The sequence below is a fragment of the Trachypithecus francoisi genome, unplaced genomic scaffold (assembly GCF_009764315.1).
Source record: "Trachypithecus francoisi isolate TF-2019V2 unplaced genomic scaffold, Tfra_2.0 Lachesis_group18, whole genome shotgun sequence".
In the NCBI taxonomy this organism is placed as follows: Eukaryota; Metazoa; Chordata; class Mammalia; order Primates; family Cercopithecidae; genus Trachypithecus; species Trachypithecus francoisi.
In genome coordinates this window covers 30,444,915-30,468,886 of record NW_022681463.1, presented here as the reverse complement: position 1 = coordinate 30,468,886, position 23,972 = coordinate 30,444,915, and the positions used below count along the sequence as shown (strand labels likewise).

Below are 23,972 nucleotides of genomic sequence, written 5' to 3'. Positions count from 1 at the left end.
GAAAATATTTGATGTATATTACACGACATATATATGAAATGTGTATATGCATTTTTATTGCTGACTTGCAAACCTCTTCCTGTAAACTTGCAAACTATTCCTAATGGGAAACAGTTTAGTTAGACTATGACATCAGGTAAGTGCAACAGAGACATAAAATAAAAGTGGCTGAAAAAATGGTAGGTAGATTTGATTATTACACATTGTATGCCTGTATGAAAACATTATGTGTACTTTATATATATATAAATATATTTATATATATACACACACACACACCCAACTATTATGAACTCATAAAATTAAAAAATTGAAAAAAAATCTTAAAAAGAAAAGTACTTTCTCTGTCATGTAAAAGTTGGAGCTTGTCAGGCACGCTGTTTCCAAATGTTATCTGGAGTCCAACTCCTTGTGTATTATGGCCACACAATCTCTATCGAATGGTTTTCATTCACACAGTGACAGACAACTCATGACCCGATGTTTATAGCAGACGCTGAGAAGTGAAAAGAGAAAATAAAAGCCATAGACCCACCTTCTAAGGAAACAACCAGGAAATTATACACATTAATTCCACCTATATTCTTTGCCAGAATATACCCATACCTAGCTGCAAAACAAACATAAATAACTGGAGTACATCATCTGTATTCTGGCTAGGTATGTGCCCAATATAAATTCACAGTATTAAAATGATGAAAAAAAGAAATTGGCATGCACAACTTTCAGATTTTGCAATTTGGAAGGTATGAGATTAAGAATGTCAAAATTAGCAAGTCAAATTCGTATCTTAAATATAGGTAGGTACTATTTTGTACGCTTATTTACATTTCTATTTCTAAAGGGGCAGTATACCTCACTAAAAACTTTCTGAACATATATACCAAACATTAAGGAGTAGAAATGCTTTCATTTCACTGAAAAATGTCTTATGTAGATACGTTGTATTTTCTGTAACTGCAGGTAAAATTTTAAATGATAATATAAGTCCTCTAATGTTTGCCAGAAAAAAAAAATTAATAGGATTTCTATATTTATATTAAAAGATTGTACAAATGGTAATAAAGGACTTAAAATGTGATAAATAAATGATTTTGACATAGAATGTCACACAAGAAGTTTAACTAAAATTGGTGCTTTTTTAATTGAATAAGTGGTTGTAAAAAAATATTTGTACTCAAGTGTTTTCTACTCAATAAACTGTAATATCTCCTTGAAAAATATTCAGTGCCTTGCCACTATTAAATACCAATCAACTTCTTTTAATATGGCTAGTATATTGGAATATATTAGTAGGCAGGCAAATAACTGTTGCTTTCATAAAGATGGTATTCTGTTGGGAGACACTTGAATCTAATTATGCACAAATCATAATAAATGTATAATTGCCAAATGAGATTTTTGACTATTAAAGAAACCATTCATGTAAATGCAAAGAAATAAATCTTAATTAGGATAGGGATTAGGGTAGGGCTTTAACGGCTATTGTGTAGAAATAACTTTTTATTCTAGATTTGAAAAGTAAGTAATTTTAAAGAGGCTTGAGAAGAATTCAATGAAAAGAAGAAATAGCATAGACTCTTCTACAAGGAGGGAAGGAACATGAGAGATTTCCAAAACTGAAAAACCCACCAGCATTTAGAAATTAATGGATGGTGCAGTGTGAGATGAATATGAAGTTGCTGGCAGAGACAAGATCACTCCGGGTCATAAAACCCACCATGTCAGCTCTTTTTATATTAATCCTAAGAGAAATGTGACTTAATCACAGAGCAGCACATACAGGGGTTAAAATCATAGATTCTGAAATCCCAGCTCTGCTATTTACTAGCTGTGTGACCTTCATAACTTTCTCCTGACAGTTTTTTTTTTTTTTTTGTCTGAAATGAGAATAACATATTATCTACTTCTTAGAGTTCCTATGGGTATAATTGAATTTACAATGTTAAAGTATTTAAAATACTGCCAAGATCATAGTAAATGCCAGGTAAGAATTTGATAAATGTGCATTTGAAAATGTAAAATGAGAGAGGCTAAAATGGAAACCCATTATTTAAGAAGTTAATTTTGTAGCCTAGTCTAGGGAAAGTGGTAACCGAGGATTCCCAGTTTTCTGACTTTCAGAGACTCTGCTCTTGTTTCTAAATGCGAAGATCACCTGAGAGAAGCCACTTTGCAAGGTATATGCTTCCCATCGACGTTTGTCACCATGCTTCACCTACAAACTGGGACCATGAGTCCATCCTTTACTCTTCTCCATGAACTGAATTATGCACAGGGCTTCCATTCTACTCATCCCAGGAAGAAACATTCCCCAGAGGGTGTCTTCTCTGTAGAACTAATTATGGCTATTAATTGCGTGCAAAATTAAACTGTAAAGCAGAGTAAAAGCTTTGTGCAGAATCATAATATTTCATTGAGTGCTAATGCTATTGTGATTATTTTAAATAACAGAAGTGTGGTAGTTAAGAAAATGTATAGCAATGGTTTTCTGGACAGCTAAAAAACCCTACATGATCACAAATGCCAAGGTACTCAAAAGATGTTTTTATTTTATTTGTCAGTCAAAATGTGTTGCTCAGTTTGATTTGCTCTAACATTCTCTCACACTTGATTCTCATGTTGTGCACGAAATATTTTCAGGTTACATGCAGATAACTACCTATGAAGACATCAATCACGGCAGCAAAACTAGTACTGGATTTTCTAGATGAATCCTAAAGGATAGACCTGAAATTGATGAGGAAGAATGCAGATGTGGATAATTTTTGTGTTATATCCATTGTCATAATATATCTTATAGTGCTTACAAATTTGATTTTCTTAAAGCATACAAGGAATACAGCTGTTTGTCAAGAGTTAAAAAGCATTGCAAGTTCTGAAGTAAACATGTACAAAGGTCATAGAGAGTATCCACACTGATTCAGGGAGACTTTGTTGTGAAAAAGACACTTTTATTTTCCTTCAGAGTTAGAACTGTTTCTTACAAAATTGAAAGTAGAAAATAGATTATAAATCAGTAAATTAGCAAAATGTTGCCTTATCCAGAGGATGCCTAACATCGCATCAGTTAAAATGAACAATTACATTGAAGCTAAAGTGTAGATCATCTTGGTATCTTTCCAAATCCCAGATGTCCTACCTGAATACAAGTCCAAACTCTTTCACAGCCTCTCCAAAACAGTCTTGATTGCTTCGTGTTCATACATCATAAATTGGTTTAAAATAGAGAGGTACAATATCCAAGATAGTATAGAATCATAAGAAAACTGTTAAAAACTCTTATAAAAATGTAAATGCATTAATTTTAGCAATATTTGAAGCAAAATTATGTGCATTTTTAGGAATGCATATTTTATTAATACCTGGATTTTTCATGAAATTATCAGGCTTAGTATGGTTTATTTTACACGTAAGATAGACAGTAATGAAATGGGTTTACTTTATTTTTCATTGCAAATATGCCAACAGCTAATCATCTATTTTATTTTTTAATTTATTATTTAAATTGTTTATGTCTTGAGAAAACAAAACGATCTAAAATTAAGCCTCACTGAAAGAGTAAGCATTGTTTATTTGTGTTAACAAATACATTATCAAGCATCTATTTGGCATAGAGAATCTTGTCTAATCATTTTTTATTTGGTAGTATTGGAAGTCATTCCCTTTTTTCATATTTATTTACAATAGAAAAATGTTTCCACTTTGAAGATAAGTTAATTTTATCATTTTTCTGAGAAAATACAGACAAAAAGTTTTAATAACTAGTTTCTATTGAAAAATTGAGTTTTAGCATGTAACCATTTTAAGCTAGTTATAGTTGAGATAATTAGTGAGGATAAGAAACGTCTAGAAGCTGAGTAAGTCATAATTAATTTCAGCTATCTCTGGTAAAAAATATTCATGGATGAAAGAAAATTTCAGAAAGAATTTTATTTGACTAAAATTAGCAAGAAAATAATTAATCCAGGAGAATTTTCTTGATAAACCATAGGTAGGTTGATATTCAATAATTTTCTCAGAGATAACAAGGTCACCTTTTCAGCTCCAATGCCAGCATTCTCTTAGCAGCACCTGATCTGCACAGATGTTGATTTCTCCTTCAGTTCTCAAATTGGGTTCACACTGGTGGAGTTGTGAGGAGCTCCCTCTGCACTACTTGTTGCTGATCAAGGTCCCTTTATTAAGAGTGAAGCTGCTCACCTTTTGCAAGATTCCACCACTATAATCAGTATCTGGAATATTCAAAACAGTTTTTTAAAAATACAGACACGTGGAGAAAAAGGCAATTAGAATGAATCAAAATGCAATTTGAAATAATCTATAGCAAAATAAAATAGAATCTTATAGAAGAATATATTTTTTAAACCTATATAAATATACAACTCCTTGGAAATCTAAGTTATTATTATTACATACACTTCTTGGTAGGTGGGAAATAAACTAAATATTACTGTTAAAGCAACCATAAATTATACATAAAACAAAGAAAATAATTTTTAAGAAACATTCTGCAAAGATGTATACACGTGTAAAACTGATGCAAAGCAAGAGAATAATATTATTATATAAAACATTATATCAACAAGATTTATTTGTGCATTTCCACTGAATGCTGATAAACTAATATTCTTCCATCTTAAAAATCAAAACTCGTATCTCCTAAGAAATAAAATCTCTATATTTCTGTGGCCTTTTTTGCTAGACTTGAGTTTAAATTTGCCCAAGTGCCACACATGAGCTCAGGTGCTATTTAATTCACAACCCTGCAGGTAAAAAGGGTATATATATGGACCTTTATAACTTCTACTACTTTGCCATAGTGCTGAGGGCTGTTTATCATAGCTTACAGTATGAGAAATCAATTAAAATATCTGACAGTCCAGTGTATCCCACTGCAATCATGTTATATATATTCATAAACAGACATAGATAAAGTTTTCTTTACTGTTATTTTAGGTATGTTACTCTAGAAAGTTAGAACTCTCACTCAACTAAGGAGAATGAAAACTGAATCATATAATAACAGAAAAATGTTTAAATATACAATAGCATTTTTTTTCCACAAAACACTGAAGCAACAATAATTAAATGTGTTAATGGTTAACAGAGTCAGAGGATCAACATAACAGTATCAACTGTGTTGGATATAGGCAAAGTTGGGCAAACCAAAATCAATACCACCACGGGAACAAACAAAAAAATTAAAATAAAATGCAAGCACAATTTATGGATTTCAACAAGTGTGTTTCATTACTACCTTAAAATAAAATTTTGTTACTAGAGTAAAACAAAATTACTAAATTTTACTAAACAAAATTTTAGTAAACAAAATTATTAGATCACTGGATTAAAACAAAATGAAAGAAATCACAGTAAGAGAAAAAGTATTTGTTTCTCATAACAATTTCCATAGTAAATAGCAAAGTTTCTTAAGCATGTAATACATGCTAAAAACAATTGAGTGCATGAATGAATGAATGAATACATCCTTATTCTTTGCCTTGTCTTAAATTACGTTTGGTGCAATTCTAGATAATAGAGTAATTTCTTAATGGAAGAACATGCAGAAGTTTCATGATTCAGCTACCTACAGTGGGATAAGGTTATTGTGGTCCTCTGTAATTTAGACTTAAAAATAATAGTTTTCTGAGAGATGTCAGAAGAAAAGGTTATCCCCAAAAAAGAAACGATTGTTTCTTTGGCATTTTCTGCTCTCCCACTATGAAGTTTCTCTTCTGCAAATGTGGAAAATATATAAAAATGATTGTGTAACAAGGAGGCTATGATTACTTTGCTTAAAATCTTATTTTGTTGGACACATCTGTGTAAGAATTTTCCAGTTAAAAATGAAGTTACATTGAATGTGGATTTAATATTGATGACCCTTCGATTTTCCTATTTATATGTTTCACACTAATGAGACCTAACCCAAAGACAGTGTGATAGGGAAAATAATGGCCTCCCAAAAATATCCATGCCCTAATCCCCAGAATTTGTGACTATGTTCTGTTATATGACAAGGGGAGATTAAGGTTACAGATGGAATTAAGTTTGCTAATTTGATTACTTTCAAATCGGAAGATTATCCTTGGTTAACCCCAGTGGAACCAATGTAATCATAGGATCCTTATATAGGGAAGAAGGGATAGAATTGTCAGAATCAGAGAAATGGGAGAGAAGGAGGCTCAGAGAAATGACAACTTGATCTTGCTGGTGTTGAAGATAAAGGAATGGGGCCACAAGACAAGGACTAGGGGTGGCCTGTAGGAGCTGAAAAGGCAAGCAAATGAATTATATCCAAAGCCTCTAGAAAGTAATGTAGCCCTACAGGTACTGTGATTTTAGGCAGTAAGTCATAGTTCAGACTCCTGATATAGAAAACTGAAAGATAACAAATTTGTGTTATTTTAAGACACTACATTTATAGTAATTTGTTACAGCAGCAATAGAAAACTAATAACCTGGGTAGTTTATTTAATCTTAATAGTAACTATAAATGGTGAATGCAGTTAACAAATGTTACATTGCGATGGGGACATACTGACACAGCTGAATTTTATTTCAATATTCTGAATGAAAAATTATGAATTTCCACCCATCAATAAAATGTATGTACACACCTCCAATCAAAATGATCAGCTCTGACAATAATCCCTTATGTGTCCACATACAATGTTTACTTAACAAATGCAATGAAGAAAAATACCTAAGACAGCTGAGCTACAGAAAGCAAAATAGAACTGTGTATGACAGAAAAATTCCTACTAGAGTCGGAGATAAGGTTTTAAGGTCACAGATCTCTGAGCTCTAATTGTGCAGTGGTTGTGCTGGTTTGCTTCCCATGGCCAGAAACAAGATTAAAGTTAGGCTCACTGCATGAAGCCTGGATCCATTGGAGACCCACAAAAACCCTACCTCATGAAAAGAGACAGAAAACTCCTGCCACACACCACTTTTTTCAAATGCCAATATGTGCTTTTGTCGACTATATGCTTAGTGACAAAGAAAGACCCAGACACAAAACGTTTAAATCTAAACCATTCAGTATCTCTAAGGATGGATCTCCATTTCCCAATTCATCTTTGCATAGTGAACCTGAATATTAATTATGAGGCATCTTTCTGAACTTGAGACCTGAAGTGTTAAGTGAAGGCAACAACTACAGCTTCAACAAAAATTATTAGAAAGCCTTGATGGTAGCTTTGAAGGAATGCTTTATTTCTTGTATTCAAAGCATGGATACACGTATAGCAATCCCATGGCCTTTTGAGTGTTTCAGAGTTGTGGCATTAGTAATAATCTCAACCCTATCCGACCTCTTAAGTTAGTTAATATAAAGTCAGTGGCAAGCAAGGATTGGGGTATTGATACATGGAAGGGGAACATTTGTAAAGAATCAGATAAGATTAAAAACCTTAAGCCCCCCCGGACACTTGAAACTCAGTCAAATGGTCTTTGTGTCACTACTGGAGGGAACTCGCCATCCCTGCATAACAACTTCCAAGGACTTCACCAGCTGCAGTTGCTACACAACCAAAACTCTTCAGGATCCCAACTCACAAGCCCTAATTTCCTCCAGCCTAGAGTGAGATTTAGATCTCAAAATATCCCAGTCACAGAAATACAAAACATAGTATGGAAGAAGATATGAATTTTTATTTTATCTTAGTACATATTAGATAAAATGTTTATTTTATCTTATTTTATCTTATCTTTTATTTTATCCATAGTATGGAAGAAGAAATAAATTTTTAAAAAGTTGTTTGCCCTCACCTATTTATATAGGCAAAGGTAAATTTTTCAGAAGGAAACAGATGACAAACAGAAAAGGAGTAATTTGGAGTGAAGTGAATATTTCCAAAGGCATTTGAGCATCCTTGAAAAGATAGAAAATCACCTCTGAGCTTACTGACCTCTGTAGGCCATAGAGGATGTTGGACAATGTTGCAATGAATTGAGTTTCCAGCTATCAATGGGAATAATGTGATCCTAGCACAGTAGAGGCCAAATGGTACTGTTAACTATCAAAGGCAAAGATAAATGCAAGCCATCAGTCATCTGAGTATATGGCTAATTGGTTATAGAGTCAAGAAATACGTACGAATTAGAAAAACCTTAAATTATGACTTCCCATAACATTTTGCAAATAATAAAAATGATGTTTATTATAAGTTTAAAAGGAAGACAAAGAAGTTGAACCAATAGAGTGGAGATTCATGGCTTCTTACCTGTTCACTTAAACAGATCACAGACCAACAGACCTTTGGTAAGGGGAATCCTGAAACTCTGAAGGTACTCTATAACACACCTCATGCACACCATAAATTTGTCCTATCCACTATACATTAGAGACATGAAATGCTCAGAGCTGTTAGGGGTTGATATGGTTTGGATCTGTGTCCCCACCCACATCTCACATTCAATTGCAATCCCCAGTATTAGGGTAGGGCCCTAGTAGGAGGTGATTAGATAATTGGGACGAATTTACCCCATGCTGTTCTCATGATAATGAGTGAGTTCTCACAAGACCTGGTTGTTTAAAAGTGTAGAGCATTTCCCCGTTCACTCTCTCTCTCTCCTGCCACTGTGTGAAGACTGAGCCTGCTTCCCCTTCGCCCTTTTGCCATGATTGTAAATTTCCTGAGGTCTCCCAGCCATGCTTCCCCTACAGTCTGCAGAACTGTGAGTCAATTAAACCTGTTTTCCTCATAAATTACCCAGTCTCAGATAGTTCTTTATAGCAATGTGAAAATGGACCAATACAGGGGTTATTAGATGCTGGCTCTAAATTGACACTGATCTTCAGTGATATAAAATCCAACATAGGCCATGAATCAGAGAGAAAACTTGTGCAGGTCAGATGATAGTTGAAGCTAATTCTGGCCTCAGTCTGACTCACAGTGGTTCCATTGGCACTACAAATATCTCCTGTGGTTAATTCCAGTCTCAGAATATGCAGTGTAATTAGATATATTTATATGTGGACTATTTCAGTATTGGTTCCTGACCTAGGAAGATACGTTATGGTATATGATAATCAGGTAATAAATGAAATGTTACCCTTGGCCCAGATCACAGTGGGTAAACTGGGTCTATCTACAGAACTACAGGGTAGTCATTTATTTACCCAGTCCCCAAATGCATTATTAGAATAAACATACCTGTCAAATCATACAATCCCACCATTTTGGTTCTTTGTGCCACAAATTAAGAGCTAATATAAACAGAATTGCTAGATGGAAGCCTCTGAAATGGGTATTAAATCAAAATAATAACAATCCCATAGAAACTGCCAGGAAACAATGTCATCCTTAAATGCTAAAGGATGCAAAGGTACTAGTAACTGATATTTCTGATTAATTTGCCAGATTTGCCCCTGCAAAAATCAAACTAATCCTGAAGGATAAGGTGATTGCCAAATGCTCAATGAAGTACAGGAAAACCTCAGAGATATTGCTGGTTAGGTCCACCACTGCAATAAAGCAAATATCACAGTAAAGTGTATCACAATCTTTTCTATTTCTAGTCCATATAAAAGTTATGCTTAGTTTTTTCTGTTGTTTATTTGTTCTTTTTTTTTTCACAGAGTCTCGCTCTGTCACCCAGGCTGGAGTGCGGTGGCACCATCTTGGCTCACTGTAAGCTCTGCCTCCCGGGTTCATGCCAGTTTCCTGTCTCAGCCTTCTGAGTAGCTGGGACTACAGGCACCCACCACCACACCCAGCTAATTTTTTGTATTTTTAGTAGAGACAGGGTTTCACCATGTTTGCCAGGATGGTCTCCATCTCCTGACCTCATGATCTGCCTGCCTCGGCCTCCCGAAGTGCTGGGATTGCAGACATGAGCCACTGCGCCTGGCCACTATACTGTAGTTTTTAAAGAGTACAACAGCATTATGTCTAAAAACTAATATAAATATTTTAATTTAGAAATAAATTATTGTTTGTTGCTAAAGAATGCTAACAATCTTGTGAAACTCTATTGAGTGGGAGTCGTATTGCTGGTGGAGGTTCTTGCCTCATTGTTGATAGCTGCTGATTGATCAGGGTGGTGGTTGCTGAAATTTGAGGTGGCTGTGACAATATCTTAAAATAAGACAACATTAAAGTTTGCAACACTAATTGACACTTCCTTTCACGAAATATTTCTCTGTAGCATGCTATGCAATGCTGTTTGATAGCGTTTTACCCACAGTAGAACATCCTTCGAAATTGGAAAAAATCCTCTCAAACTCTGCCACTGCTTTATCCTCTAGGTTTATGCAATATTCTAAATATTTTGTTGACATTTCAACAATGTTCAGTTCATCTTCACCAATAATAGATTCCATCTCAAGAAACTACTTACTTTGATCATCCATAAAAGCAATGCCCGAGTTTCAACAATAGTTTATTTGTTTTATGTCGAATGTTGCATGATCAAGGTAAATTAAATATCATACTTACCACATAGTTTCTGACCCTCAGGGTAGTTTTTTTTTTTTTTTTTTTTTTTTTTTGAGACGGAGTCTCACTCTTGTCGCCCAGGCTGGAGTGCAGTAGCACAATCTCGGCTCACTGCAAACTCTGCTTCCTGGGACTCACGCCATTCTCCTTCATGCCATTCTCCTGCCTCAGCCTCCCAAGTAGCCGGGGCTACAGGCGCCCGCCACCATGCCTGACTAATTTTTTTGTATTTTTAGTAGAGACAGGGTTTCACCTTGTTAGCCAGGATGGTCTCGATCTCCAGACCTCATGATCTGCCCACCTCAGCCTCCCAAAGTGCTGGGATTACAGGTGTGAGCCACCATGCCCAGCCAATTATAAGTAGTTTTAACCCCTTTTGGATTACGATACACGTGTGTGTGTGTGTGTGTGTGTAGTATAATTTTGGTCTCTGTGCTTTCATAAACCACCCTACTTATTTCCTTCCAGAATTCTGGATTCAATTTTAAGCATGATAGATTTAAATATATGTGAAAATTTTTGTTGCTTTTGGAGTTAAATTATAGTTATAAAATAAAACTAAGAATCTAAGGTGCTGACTTCACAGAGTTAATGGATAGGCAGGTAAAATAAATGTTGAATGCCATTCATGTAAGTCTGTTCATAATGTATTTATTAACATTTCTGTATACAAGAGCAAAAACAAATATATGGTACAAATAATAATTTATATTAAGTCAGTAAAAATAGAAAACAAGCAATAATGTTATATATATTATATATACATGCTAGTGATTAAAAAATATTTACTCATTTCATGTAAATTATTTTTATCTAACTCAAGTTTTCATTTGCAAGTAGGTGTGAAGATCATTTTCTGTAGCTGTAAGCTGTACTAGGATGGTAATATGAAGACACTTCATTTCCAATATATAGTCGTTTACTCTCAAAGCATTGTCTGGAACCAATTATCCATGCTGCTCTAGCCTTACATATCAGATATCATGTTTCTGATACCCTCGATGTGGAAAAATCTTTTGACAAAATGCAATATCTTTTCACGATAAAAACCCTCAACAGACTAGGTCTTAATGGGACATGGCTGAAAATAATAACAGCAATCTATGACAAACCCACAGCCAACATCATACTGAATGGGCAAAATTTAGAAGCATTCTCCTTCTGAGAACTAGAACAAGATAAGAATGCCCATTTTCACCACCCTATGCAACATACTACTGGAAGTGCTAGCCAGTGCAATCAGGAAAGAGAAAGAAATAACAGGCATCTAAATAGGAAAATAAGACAAACTACTTCTCTTCACGGACAATATAATTCTGTACCTAGAAAACCCTAAAGACTCTGCCAAATGGCTCCTGGAACGAATAAGTAACTTCAGTAAAGTTTCGCGATACAAAATCAATGTACAAACCAGTAGCATTTCTATACATCAATACTATTCAAGTTAAGAGTCAAATCAAGAATGCAATCCCATTTACAATAGCCACCAAAAAAACACCTAGAAATACATCTAGCTAAGGAGTTGAACGATCTCTACAAGGAGGAATACGAAACACTGCTGAAAGAAGTCACAAATGATACAAATACAAAAACATTCCATGCTAGTGCTAGATATATGTCTAAGCAAGTAAATCATTTTACGAAAAAGATACATTCACTCACATACTCACTGTAACACTACTCACAATAGCAAAGACGTGGGATCAACCTAGGTGCCCAGCAATGGTAGACTGGATAAAGACAATGTGGTACAAATACTCCATGGTATAAAAATGCATGAAATCATGTCCTTTGCAGCAACATGGATGTGGCTGGAGACCATTATCCTAAATGAATGAATGCAGGAATAGAAAATAAAATACCACATATTCTCATAAGTGGGAGCTAAACTTTGGGTACCCATGCACAAAGAAATGGCAACAAAAAACTGGGGACTACTGGAGGGAGGTAGCGAAGGGGACAAATGGAAAAAGTACCTATTGGGTACTACATATGTTCAGTGCCTGGGTGACAGGATCAATCATCCCCTAAACCTCAGAATCATGCAATATACCCAGGTACCAAACCTGCATATGTAACCCCTGAATCTAAAATAAAAGTTGAAATTTTTTTTTTTAAAGAAAAAAACTGTTTCCTTGTTTCAATTGCTTCTTTCATCAATTTCCTGCCTCTTGGAATATTAGATAAATGTAGTTGACAAAAATTTAATAAAAAAGCATTTTTACTTGTACCGTTGAAAAAAACTAGTCTGAAGGGATCAGGGATATTTGGCTGCTTCTGCTTACTCTGAGTCTCCAACTGTAAAGCATGTGATTCAAAGAAATGACATAGATCCTTTTTTACAACTTCAAAAAAATGTTTTGGCCTCATTTTTATTAGGTTACAGGTGATCTAATAATACATATATGTATTGTGATATATCTATGTTCTTTGGTGGTAGCTACTCAAATTTTCTTAATCTAAAAAGCATAATTTCAACCCCAATTATCCTAAAGGATTTGCCCAACTGAGGAACAATAATAATGGGAGAGACTCTCTGTTTGGGTCCTTACTATTACACTAATAAAATACTCCTGTACATGATGAAACTTACTATGAAATAAAAACATCATACAGGCATACCTCAGAGATATTGCAGGTTCAGTTCCAGATCACCACAATAAAGCCAATGTCAAAATAAAAAGAGTCACACAAATTTTTTGATTCATGAGTGCATACAAAGATGATATTTACCCTACACTAAGGTACATTAAATGTACTATGGCATTATCTAGAAAACAATATTCATACCTTAATTTTAAAATATTTTATTGTAAAAACTGCTGACAATCAATTGAACCTCCAGCAATAATAATCGTTTCTTTGGTGGATGAGTTCACCTTGATGCTATTGGCTGCTGACTGATTAGGGTAGTGGTGGCTAAAGCTTAGAGTGGCTGTGGCAATTTCTAAAATAAGACAATAACGATGTTTGCCACATTGATGGACTCTTCATGAAAGAGTTCTCTGTAGCATGTGATGCTGATTGATAGCATTTTACCTACAGTAGAACTTCTTTTTTTTTTTTTTTCTGGAGAGGGAGTCTCTCTCTGTCGCCCAGGCTGGAGTGCAGTGGTGCGATCTCCGTTCACTGCAAGCTCCGCCTACCAGGTTCAAGGCATTCTCCTGCCTCAGCCTCCCTAGTAGCTGGGACTACAGTCACCCGCCACCACGCCCGGCTAATTTTTTGTATGTTTTTAGTAGAGACAGGGTTTCACCGTGTTATCTAGGATGGTCTCCATCTTCTGACCTGGTGATCCATCTGTGCGTCTAGGCCTCCCAAAGTGCTGGGATTACAGGCATGAGCCACCATGCCTGGCCAGTAGAACTTTTTTCCCTTCCTCTCTCCCTCCCTCCCTTTCTTCCTTCCTCCTTCCTTCCTTCCTTCCTTCCTTCCTTCCTTTCTTCCTTCCTCCCTCCCTCCTTCCCTCTCTCCCTTCTTTCCTTCTTCCCTTTCTTTCTTTTTTTTTTTTTTAGAAAGAGTCTCACTGTTGTCCTCCAGGCTGGAGTGCAATGGTGCTATCTTGGCTCACTGCAACCTCTGCCTCCCTGGGTTCAAGCAATTCTCCTGCCTCAGCCTCCCAAGTAGCTGGGATTACAGGCCTCCGCCACGACACCCAGCTAATTTTTTTCTTTTTTGTGCTTTTAGTAGAGATGGGGTTTCACCATGTTGGCTAGGCTGGTCCCAAGCTCCTGACCTCAGGTGATCCACCTGCCTCAGCCTCCCAAAGTGCTGGAATTACAGGTGTGACCCACCCCGCCTTCTTTCATAGTTGGAGAAAATTCTCTCAAACCCTGGGGCAGTTTCATCAGCTAAGTTTATGTACTAATCAAAAAATTTTATTGACATTTCAACAATGTTCACAGTATCTTCACCAGGAGTAGCTTCCATCTCAAGAAATCAGTTTCTTGGATCATGAAAGCTTCTAATCCATCAACATTTGATGATGAAATTCAGTAATATATTCAGGTTCCACTTTTAATTCTAGTTATTTTGCCATTTTTGAAACATCTGCAGTTACTTCATCCACAAAAATCTTGACCCTCTCTCAAAGTCAACCATGAAGGTTGGAATCAGCGTCTTCCAATCTCCCGTTAATGTTGATATTTTGACCTCTTCCCACAAATCATGAATGTTCTTAATGGCATCTAGAATGGTGAATCTTCTCCAGAAGGTTTTCAATTTACTTTGACCAGACCCATCAAATCCATCATGATCTACGGCAGCTATAGCCTTAGAAAATTTATTTCTTAGGTAATAAAACTTGAAAGTAAAATTACTTCTCGATCCATGGGCTGCAAAATGGATGCTGTGTTTGCAAGCATAAAAACAACATTAATCTCTTTGTACAGCTCCATCAGAGCTCTTAGGTGACTAGGTGTATTGTCTGTGGGCAGGAATATTTTGAAAGCAGTCTTTTTATTGTTTTTTCCCTGAGTGGCAGATCTCACTAGTTGGCTTAAAATATTCAGTAAATCAAGCTGTAAACAAATGTGCTGTCATGTGGAATTTCATTGTTATATTTTAGAGTGAATTTTGCAGAATTCTTAAAGGCCTTTAGATTTTCAGCATGGCAAATGAGCATTGGCTTTAAATTAAACACACTGGCTGCATTAGCCCAAGAGTTAACCTGTCCTTCAAGACTTTGAAGCCAGACATTGACTTCTCTTTTGCTATGAAAGTCTTAGATTGCATCTTCTTCCAGTATAAAGCTGTTTCATCTATATTAAAAATCTGTTGTTTCGTGCATCTGCCTTAATCTATTATATTAGCTAGGCCTTCTGGATAACTTGCCGTAGCTTCTACATTAGCACTTGCTTCTTCAACTTACACTCTTAGGTTAGCAGAGGTAATTTTTTGTTTTTCCCCCTAAAGCTTCATGAACCAACTTCCACTAGCTTTAAATTTTCCTCTGCAGCTTCCTCACCTTTCTCAGCCTTCAGAGAATGGAAGAGAGTTAGGGTCCTTTTCTGTATTAGTCTTTAGCTGAAGATAATGCTGGGGCTGATTTAATCTACCCAGACCACTAAAACTTGGTATCAGTAATAAGGCCATTTCACTTTCTTATCACTCTTGGGTTCACTGGAGTAGCACTTATACTTTCCTTCAAGAACTTTTCCTTTGTATTGAAAACTTGGTTCACTTTTTGTCACAAGAGGTCTAGCTTGTGGCCTATCTTGGCATTCTACACGCTTTTTTTGACTAATCTTAATTATTTCTAATTTTTTGTTTAGAGTTAGAGACAAGCAACTCTTTCTGTCCCTTGAACATTTAGAAGCCATTGTAGGGTTATAAACTGCCCTCATTCCAATATTGCTGTGTCTTTAGGAATAGAATAAGATGGCCTGTGAAGAAGTAGAGAGGGAAGTAGAAAGGTGGGGCAATGATCATTCTCTGAAGCAGTCAGAACACATATAGCAGTTATCAATTAAGCTTGTCGTCCTATATGGGCATGAATATGGCACTCAGAACAACTGCAATACTAATGTCAAAGAGCACTAATTACAAATCAGTATAGCAGATGTAATAATAACAAAAACATAGGAAATGTCGCCAGATTACCAAAATGCGTAATAGAAACACAAAGTAAACACATTAACACAAAGTAAACACATTAACACAAAGTAAACACGTTAGAGAAATGGCACTGATAGACTTGCTGGAAGCAGGGTTGCCATAGATTTTCAATTGGTAAATAATTCAAAATCTGTGAAGTGCAATAAAGCAAAGTGAAATGAAAGGAGGTATGCCTGCACATTTTGCTACACACATTTAAAACAAACTATAGATATTGCTGCCTCTCCTACGGCTTTCTGTCTGTTTATTTATTTATTTATTTATTTATGACAGAGTCTTGCTCTGTTGCCCAAGCTGGAGTGCCAGGGGCGTGATCTCGGCTCACTGCAACCTCTGCCTCTTGGGTTCATGTGATTCTCCTGCTTCTGCCTCCCTAGTAGTTGGGATTACAGGTGCACACCACACCCGCCCAGCTAATTTTTGTATTTTTAGTAGAGACGGGGCTTCACAATATTGGACACACTGGTCTGGAACTCCTGACCTCAAAGGATCCACCTGCCTCGGCCTCCCAAAGTGCTGTAACCCCAAAGTGCTGGGGTTACAGGTATGAGCCACTGTGCCCAGTGTCCTATCAATTTCTAAGGAATTTGAAGATATTTACTTGGATATAATTCATTGAAAGAGTCTTTCTTTAGAATTAAGTGTGAATCTTACATTGTGCAGGTTCTTCAGTTCTCATCTTTGGAAACCTTGCTGTGCTTTTGTTAGCTCAGTCTGTGTCATCGTCTGAATCTTTGTGCTTCCCCCAAATTTATATGTTTAAACCTAATTCCCGATATGATAGTGTTATGAGGTTAGACCTTTAGAGGTATTTAGGTTAGGAGGCAGAGCTCTCCTGATAAGAATATCCTTCTATCTATTTAAACATATATATGCTTACAGATACATGAACATGTATACATATGTATATATATATAGACACACACAATATTTTTCTCATTTAATTTTTACAAAAGTTAATGAGGTTGGTTTTATTACTTGCATTTTACAATAAGATTAATTGTACTAAACCTCATTTGTTTTGCTGATTATGTTAACACTAACCTTGGTCAGAGGGGGATTCACTTCTGTCCCTTAAGTAAAGGTGTCCTGGACAAGGGATTCAGCAGTGCGTGGTGCTGTGGCTCTTCATCCCTGGAAGAATGAAAGAGATTTAGTTGTTCCCTTTGGAAGTTTTGAGTTTAGCTCTTAATTTCCTCTTTCAGGCAGCTTCAAACTCTGGCAAATGCCTAAACAGGAAGACTGGCCGTGGGCTTGTGGCAGAATCCCTCCCTCTAGGGGGTCTTTGCTTGCCAAGCACTATGAGACTGCAGAAAACTTCACTCCATCTTTTAGCTTCTAACCAAACTCTTCACCCACAACCTAAAATAAGGGCTGTGTTTTAGGCAAAGGAAAATATGATTATAAGTTTGGCCTCGTGGTTTCCATTTTCAAATGGCAGCTAGCTCCGAGTGATTACCACAAGCTCTGCTGGTTTCTCTCCCTTTCAAGTGGAGTCTGTCTGGGCGCACCAGATCAGCTGTCGCCTAGATTCTGCAATACTCCTAGGAACAAAATACCTGGCGATTGCCAGCTCATCTAGAAAGAACTCTTCCTTCTCTGGAATTCTTCTTCATCTTGTCTTTATTATTTCCTTGACTCTTACATGTCTTTACACATCTGATTTTTAAAATTTAGCTTTTAAGGTTGCTGAAACAGAGTGCTGCTCAACATTTAAACCAAATATTTTGATCTGTGATTATTTCCTTTATTTTTTTATAACCTCCATGACATATTAATTTACCCAGCATCTGGAAGGCCATCAAATTCCTTTCTTCTGCGTACTTATTTTTCTGTATTTATGGATGAAAGCATCCCACTTTTAAATTCTGTCTTTCCTTCATTCTCCCAATCCTATTATCTTTTTTCATTTTCTCCTTTTTCTGGCCTTGACTACATTTATATCACATCAACTGTTCTCCTGACTATACTCCAAAGAGAAAAATTGTGCTGTGCTCCTTCACCTATAAACTGTGTCAATGTTCCTAATTCTAGGTCCTTAAAACACGTTGGAAAATCAAAAGCAACGTTTCACTATGTGAAGCTTCATGTACATCTTATCCCATCACTTCTTATTTCATTTTAATTGCCAGTTCTCTTTTTCTTCCTACCTTTTTCCTGTCTACCAATAATAAAATTTCACTTTTCCTCAGATATCTGTCCTAACTATGGAACTGCTGTTTGCAGAGAATGTTGTTTTCAAGTATCCTCTCAACTTTTTACATGCACATGTAACCACTTACATTTTTCTCACCTTTCAGTAAAATAATATCCTCTTTCTATCTAAGCCTAGTCTTTTCCTTTATTTCATGAATCAAAATTTCACCTATTCCCTCAGAGACCTAACTGCATGTATTTTATTGCTTCTAGCAAGAGTAATTTTCATTTCTGGGTCTTTATTTCCAGTTTATAAGCATTCACATCTCCTTGTAGTGAAAAAAGATTGTTACCTGGGCATATGTGGGTGTATATGCACTCTTTGTTAATTTTTTTCTAAGGGAATAATGGGGAAAATAGGCTAATAGGTTTGATCTATAAATAATTATTATCACAAAAACACAGGAAGAAGAAATAAAAATGAAAAATATATTTTGTAAGTCTAACAAAATGAAAGTATGTTGAAATGATAATGTATTAGTATCTATTGGCCCTGATAGCTTGTTGGAAGCATCTGTTGTCAGAGTAGTATATGTAATAGAATTTCATAAATGAGAATGTATTTCAGGAAAGATATATATGAAATTGTTAGCAGTGTTTAAGTTTGAGAATAGAATTCATAATAATTTCTAATTTGTAGTTTCTATATGTCTAAAGTAAACATTAATTTTTAAATTTTTATAAGTAATTTAAAAATGTATCTTATAACATCATGTTGTAACCTTAAATATACACAATAAAACTTACTTTAAAATATATATACCCCCAAAAAGAAAAAAATGAGGAATCTTTACTGAAACCCATGTCCTTCTTAAATATAATTTGATTTTTATCTTTTTATTCTTAAATTGTTTATTCAACATTTATACCTCAAATCAAAACCTATTTCCACATCTACTACTTCTAATAAAATTATTTCTATTCATGTTGAACATTGTCTTTCAGGACATCCCTCAACTAAATGACCCTCTTTATTTTATTTTATTTTTTTTTAAGACGGAGTCTCGCTCTGTTGCCCAGGCTGGAGTGCAGTGGCCAGATCTCCACTCACTGCAAGCTCCACCTCCCGGGTTCACGCCATTCTCCTGCCTCAGCCTCCCGTGTAGCTGGGACTACAGGCGCCTGCCACCACGCCCAGCTAGACCCTCTTTAAAAAAAAAAAAAAATTGGTACATCATTCTATCCTTTTTATACTGTTGTTCGTTCTATCCCATATTATTTGTTTGTTTTTCTGTCATCATTTTCCCTTCCCTTTGTTTTATTTTGAATATCTTCCAGTTGTCTCCCTTAACCCTCCCATACGTGGGAATCCTCCCCCTGCCCCACCCAACATTATCTTTCTTTTCCCACAATATATGCTCTTAGAGAGGCAGTTGCTGGCTGCACACTATGTTCTCCTGGAAAAAGAAGCTCTCACAGTCCCTGAATTTGTGAGTCTCCCTACCCTGCTGTTCTGTGTGCTTCGGGTCATGGAAGCAATGACTCACACATTCTGCATGACCGCCAAGGCCTCCTTGATACCAGATGGACCAAACCTGCACCTTCCGGTATATCCCTTTTATGGGAAGTGGTTGGCCTCCCCTCAGTTTAGTATTTTGTCAGATTCCATGGTGTTCGACGAGTAAGCTTTTGCCAGACCTCATGGCTACCCTGGGGAGTCTCTTGAGATTACTGGAATGAGTTCTTATACTTTGTGGATAGTATTGAACCCATTAATATGATAGAACTCAGTGAAGAGTTGCTCTTTTTCATTCCTTCTGCTTTTCATCCCCGAAATGAGACTTTTCTGGTAAAAGACCAGACCCAAATGACACAATTGGCCAAATGTCAGGCAGCTGTCAGCACTGGATGCCCTGGCTAACAATCAACCCCACGTGAACATTTTTACAGATTCTTGAGCCACTGAATAAAAGTTACCTCCATTAAGGAGAAGAATTCTGGCAATCTCCTACCTTACAGAAACCCAAAATATAAATCAACTTAATAAACATCTCTACATAGGCTAAATATAAAGCCAAAATATGAGATCTCACCAAAACACATTTGTCTATTTCAGAGTTCTAAATATTATTGATGTAACCAAGGCATTCATTTCACTTATCGAAATACACAATGCTGAGATCCTACTAAGGCATTCCATGGAAACTTTCACCTTCCTTACCTGCCTCAGGATGCAGGCATCATAGAACATTTCACTTATCGAAATACACAATGCTGAGATCTTAACAAGGCATTCAGTGGGAACTTTCACCTTCCTTACTCGCCTCAGGATGCAGGCATATTAGAGCATCATACTGGCTGATTTAAACATATCCAAATTCAATGAAATGCAATATGGCATGTTATAGTCAGCAGTCAAAAAGCAAGGATGAAGCATAATAAAGAATCTGTAACCATGTTTTCATAGTTGACTGCTATCAGTTTTTAATTTTGCACCACCTTCTTTTCCTTGTTCCCCACACATGCACAAGCTGATGAGAAAGTCTAGGTTCTCCATCCTTTGCTGCTGATGAAAAAATCACATAATCTAAGTCCCTGCTCATGCAGAGAAACTCTTACCCCAGTCATACCCCTATTCATAAAAAAACCTTAAGCCATTCTTCTTTCTTCACTCTTTCAAGACATTTTGAGAGAACTTCGTGTTCCTTCAGACTCAATTATATTTGCAGAAAACCTTTTCCTATCCTCCTGGTGTGAGCATGTAGCAGCATCAGTCTCAACATCTGAACTGAATTTTCGATGTAGGAGTACCCATCCTGCCTTTTCATGCTGGGCAGAACAGAATATTAACAGAATGCTGTGTATATTAGATAAGTAAAATATGTGAAGCACTTAGGACAATGTCTGGCCTACCGTGAATGTCCACCCTACCATGTAAGTTATTTTATTAGTAAATGCCATGCACCACTCCTTTCCCTCCCAGTGTTTTGACATCTGAAACATTATATTAAGGTAAATATGGTTTCTGGCAAGAGGTATAAGCATTTAAAAAATGATTTCCCAACTTTGGAAGCAGTAAATCACTCCTGGGAGAATATGAAGATGTAAGATTGGAACTACAGTAGCAGCAGTAAAACACAGTCACGGTACCTTTTATATAGTATCCTAAAACCATTTGAAAAGCATTAATGTAAATTATGTACATATGCAGATTTGTGGCCCATTATGTACAGCTCAGCCTTTTAATTCCAGTTTTCCAGCTTTTGCCATTCCAAATTTCTGACGTAAGTCCTGACCATCAGATACATGATAGGAACTGGCACAGATATTGACCTCAGAGCAATTATTCTTTTAGGCATAAAGCAAATCAGGTAGAGAATTTCTAGTTCTACTTACTGTGAGAATTTCCCTGCTCTCACATTCTTTAGTGCCAATGCTTAGTAAGGCTGTAATGACAGAGAAGCTTACTTTGCCACAGTGCTGACGTATCCAGCTGAATTACCTGTAAACTGACTCAATATGCTTTTCTCTCTCTTTGGTTCCCTGAAGTGATCAGGTGAAGCAGATAATGTAGATTGGGTTGCTCAAGATTCCCTCTAACTCTCTACCAGTATACTAGGATTCTGGATATGATTTACATTCTACTAAGCAGTTTTACTGGTACATGACTTGAATTTGTAATTGAGTCATGGAGACAGTGAGGAAGGTAAAATGCATCAGTTTTGCTGATACGAATCAGGTCATGGTGGATGTGACTTCAGGACCAGAAGCAGTGGTGACATCTTATCTCAACAGGCAGCTTTTATATTCTACAGTTTCTTACACAAAGCAGGCTCCTCTATTCGATAGCTTCATTCTGTAGTGTGGCAATGGAAGAATTTCCTGAATATTTAAATTAGTATGCATCCCCATCCCCTAGATCTCCTAATATTAGATTAATAACTTAACTTATAATAGCAATTATGTCTCCTTAAAATTAGCTAGAGTGAATTGTCTTTTCAGTACTGACAGATCTGCCTGACAGAGTCATTATACAGTGCTGTTGCAAGCTACAGATACACAAGAAAACACAAATCTGGGTTTTTCATTTCAGAGATGGCTAATTTTGAAAGCAGCAAGAATTTTGTTAACACTGGTATATGGCTACTGGTAGTCATTACCATGTGTTGATGTGTTAGGCACTTAGGTACTTACATTATCACTGTGGTTGTCTGAAATAAAGGGTATAAAAAAGGCATACTTTAGTAAAGTGTGTGGCCTCTGCAATAAGCCATTTTGTTAACAAAAGAAAAAATATGAGGGTCTGTGGAGCGAACTGGTGATTAGTAATACATACAATTTAAGGAAAGAAAATTACAAACTAATGATTTTAAATTTTCAGTTTAAAAAGTTCACTTGATCAGGAAGCTTCTGTAATTTCCTTTGATCATTTAACCACAAGTCTCGTATCACAAAAAAATCAGATGCAGAATCTGCCCCTTCAAATTGCCGTTTAAAGCCTAGATTAATCTTGCAGCTTCACAATAAATGCTATGTGACCATCAAGGTATTAACTGGAACAAGGTTGAACACAGAGAGTTGGAATAGCGTTTTCAGTGAAAATTGGGAATACTATGAATAAAGCAAATGAAAAAAATCCTTCTGAACCTTTTGTTGACAACAAAAACTGATCTGTTCCCCTTGTCTGATGCACCTGTTATAATTTTATTTGAAACTACACGTATCTTTATCCAAATCCAAGAGTATTACCTTGCAGTAGGAATTCTACACACTCTGTCATGGTTGCATTGAGACAAATGCCCTTACCGATGATGAGTGTGAGATAAGAGTATGTCCCAGGGAAACAGAACAAAGTCTGGCACCAAAGTAGAAGGAAGAGGCTCAAGCAAAGGAGGAAATAAGTCAAACTTCAATAGAACTATTTTTTTATATGCAAGTACTTAAAATTACTCTTTAAACATATAAACTCAAGAGTGGGAATGGTGCAAATTGTTTGCTAAAGCGAATGATTAGAGTGTGTATTTCATACCTATGCTAAATGAAGTTGAGATGCCAGATATTATTTGTTGAAAATTAGAAGGAATCTAAGACTTAAGAAGATAGAAGTAGTGAAGACTTTTACCAAACACAAATCAACAACTTACCTCAAAATATCTGTGAAGGTGTCAGATGACACTCCCTTTCACTATGTAATGACAAATGCATTGGTGTGAAGAAAACTAGTGTCTATGAAGGGGTTCTCTAGTAATTTCTTCTTTAAGTCATGGATGAAAGTGGAGGATTCTGCCATTAAAATAGTTTTAAAAATTCCAGAAATATTAATGGAAACACACTGTGGCAGAAGCCAAATGACAACAGTTAATTGTGAGTGGCAAGGTAGCCTACATGGTTAGGCTTTGTTTCCCTACTCAAATTTCGTCTTGAATTGTAATGCCTTAATCCCCATAATCCCCGTTTGTCAAGAGAAAACCCAGGTGGAGATAATTGAATCATGGAGGCAGTTTCCCCCATGGTGTTTTCATAATACTGAGTGAGTTCTCATTAAATCTGACGGTTTTATAAGGGGCTCTTCCTATTTCATCTGGCACTCTTCCTGCCACCTTGTGAAGAAGGTACATTACTTCCCCTTCATCTTCTGCCATGATTGTCAGTTTTCTGAGGCCTCCCCAGCCATGCTGAACTGTGAGTCAATTAAACTTCTTTCCTTTATATATTACCCAGTCTCAGGCAGTTGTTCATAGCAGTACTAAAACAAACTGATACAGTAAATTT

The 23,972-nt window shown here is 36.1% G+C and overlaps 1 long non-coding RNA gene across 1 annotated transcript; it reads left to right on the top strand.

The window, feature by feature from the left end:
* The first annotated feature begins 8,625 nt into the window (after positions 1-8,625).
* Positions 8,626-9,498, top strand: LOC117063403. The gene is made up of 2 exons (XR_004428907.1): positions 8,626-8,685; positions 9,372-9,498. It is a non-coding gene; the product is annotated as an uncharacterized LOC117063403 (long non-coding RNA).
* The last annotated feature ends 14,474 nt before the right edge of the window (positions 9,499-23,972 follow it).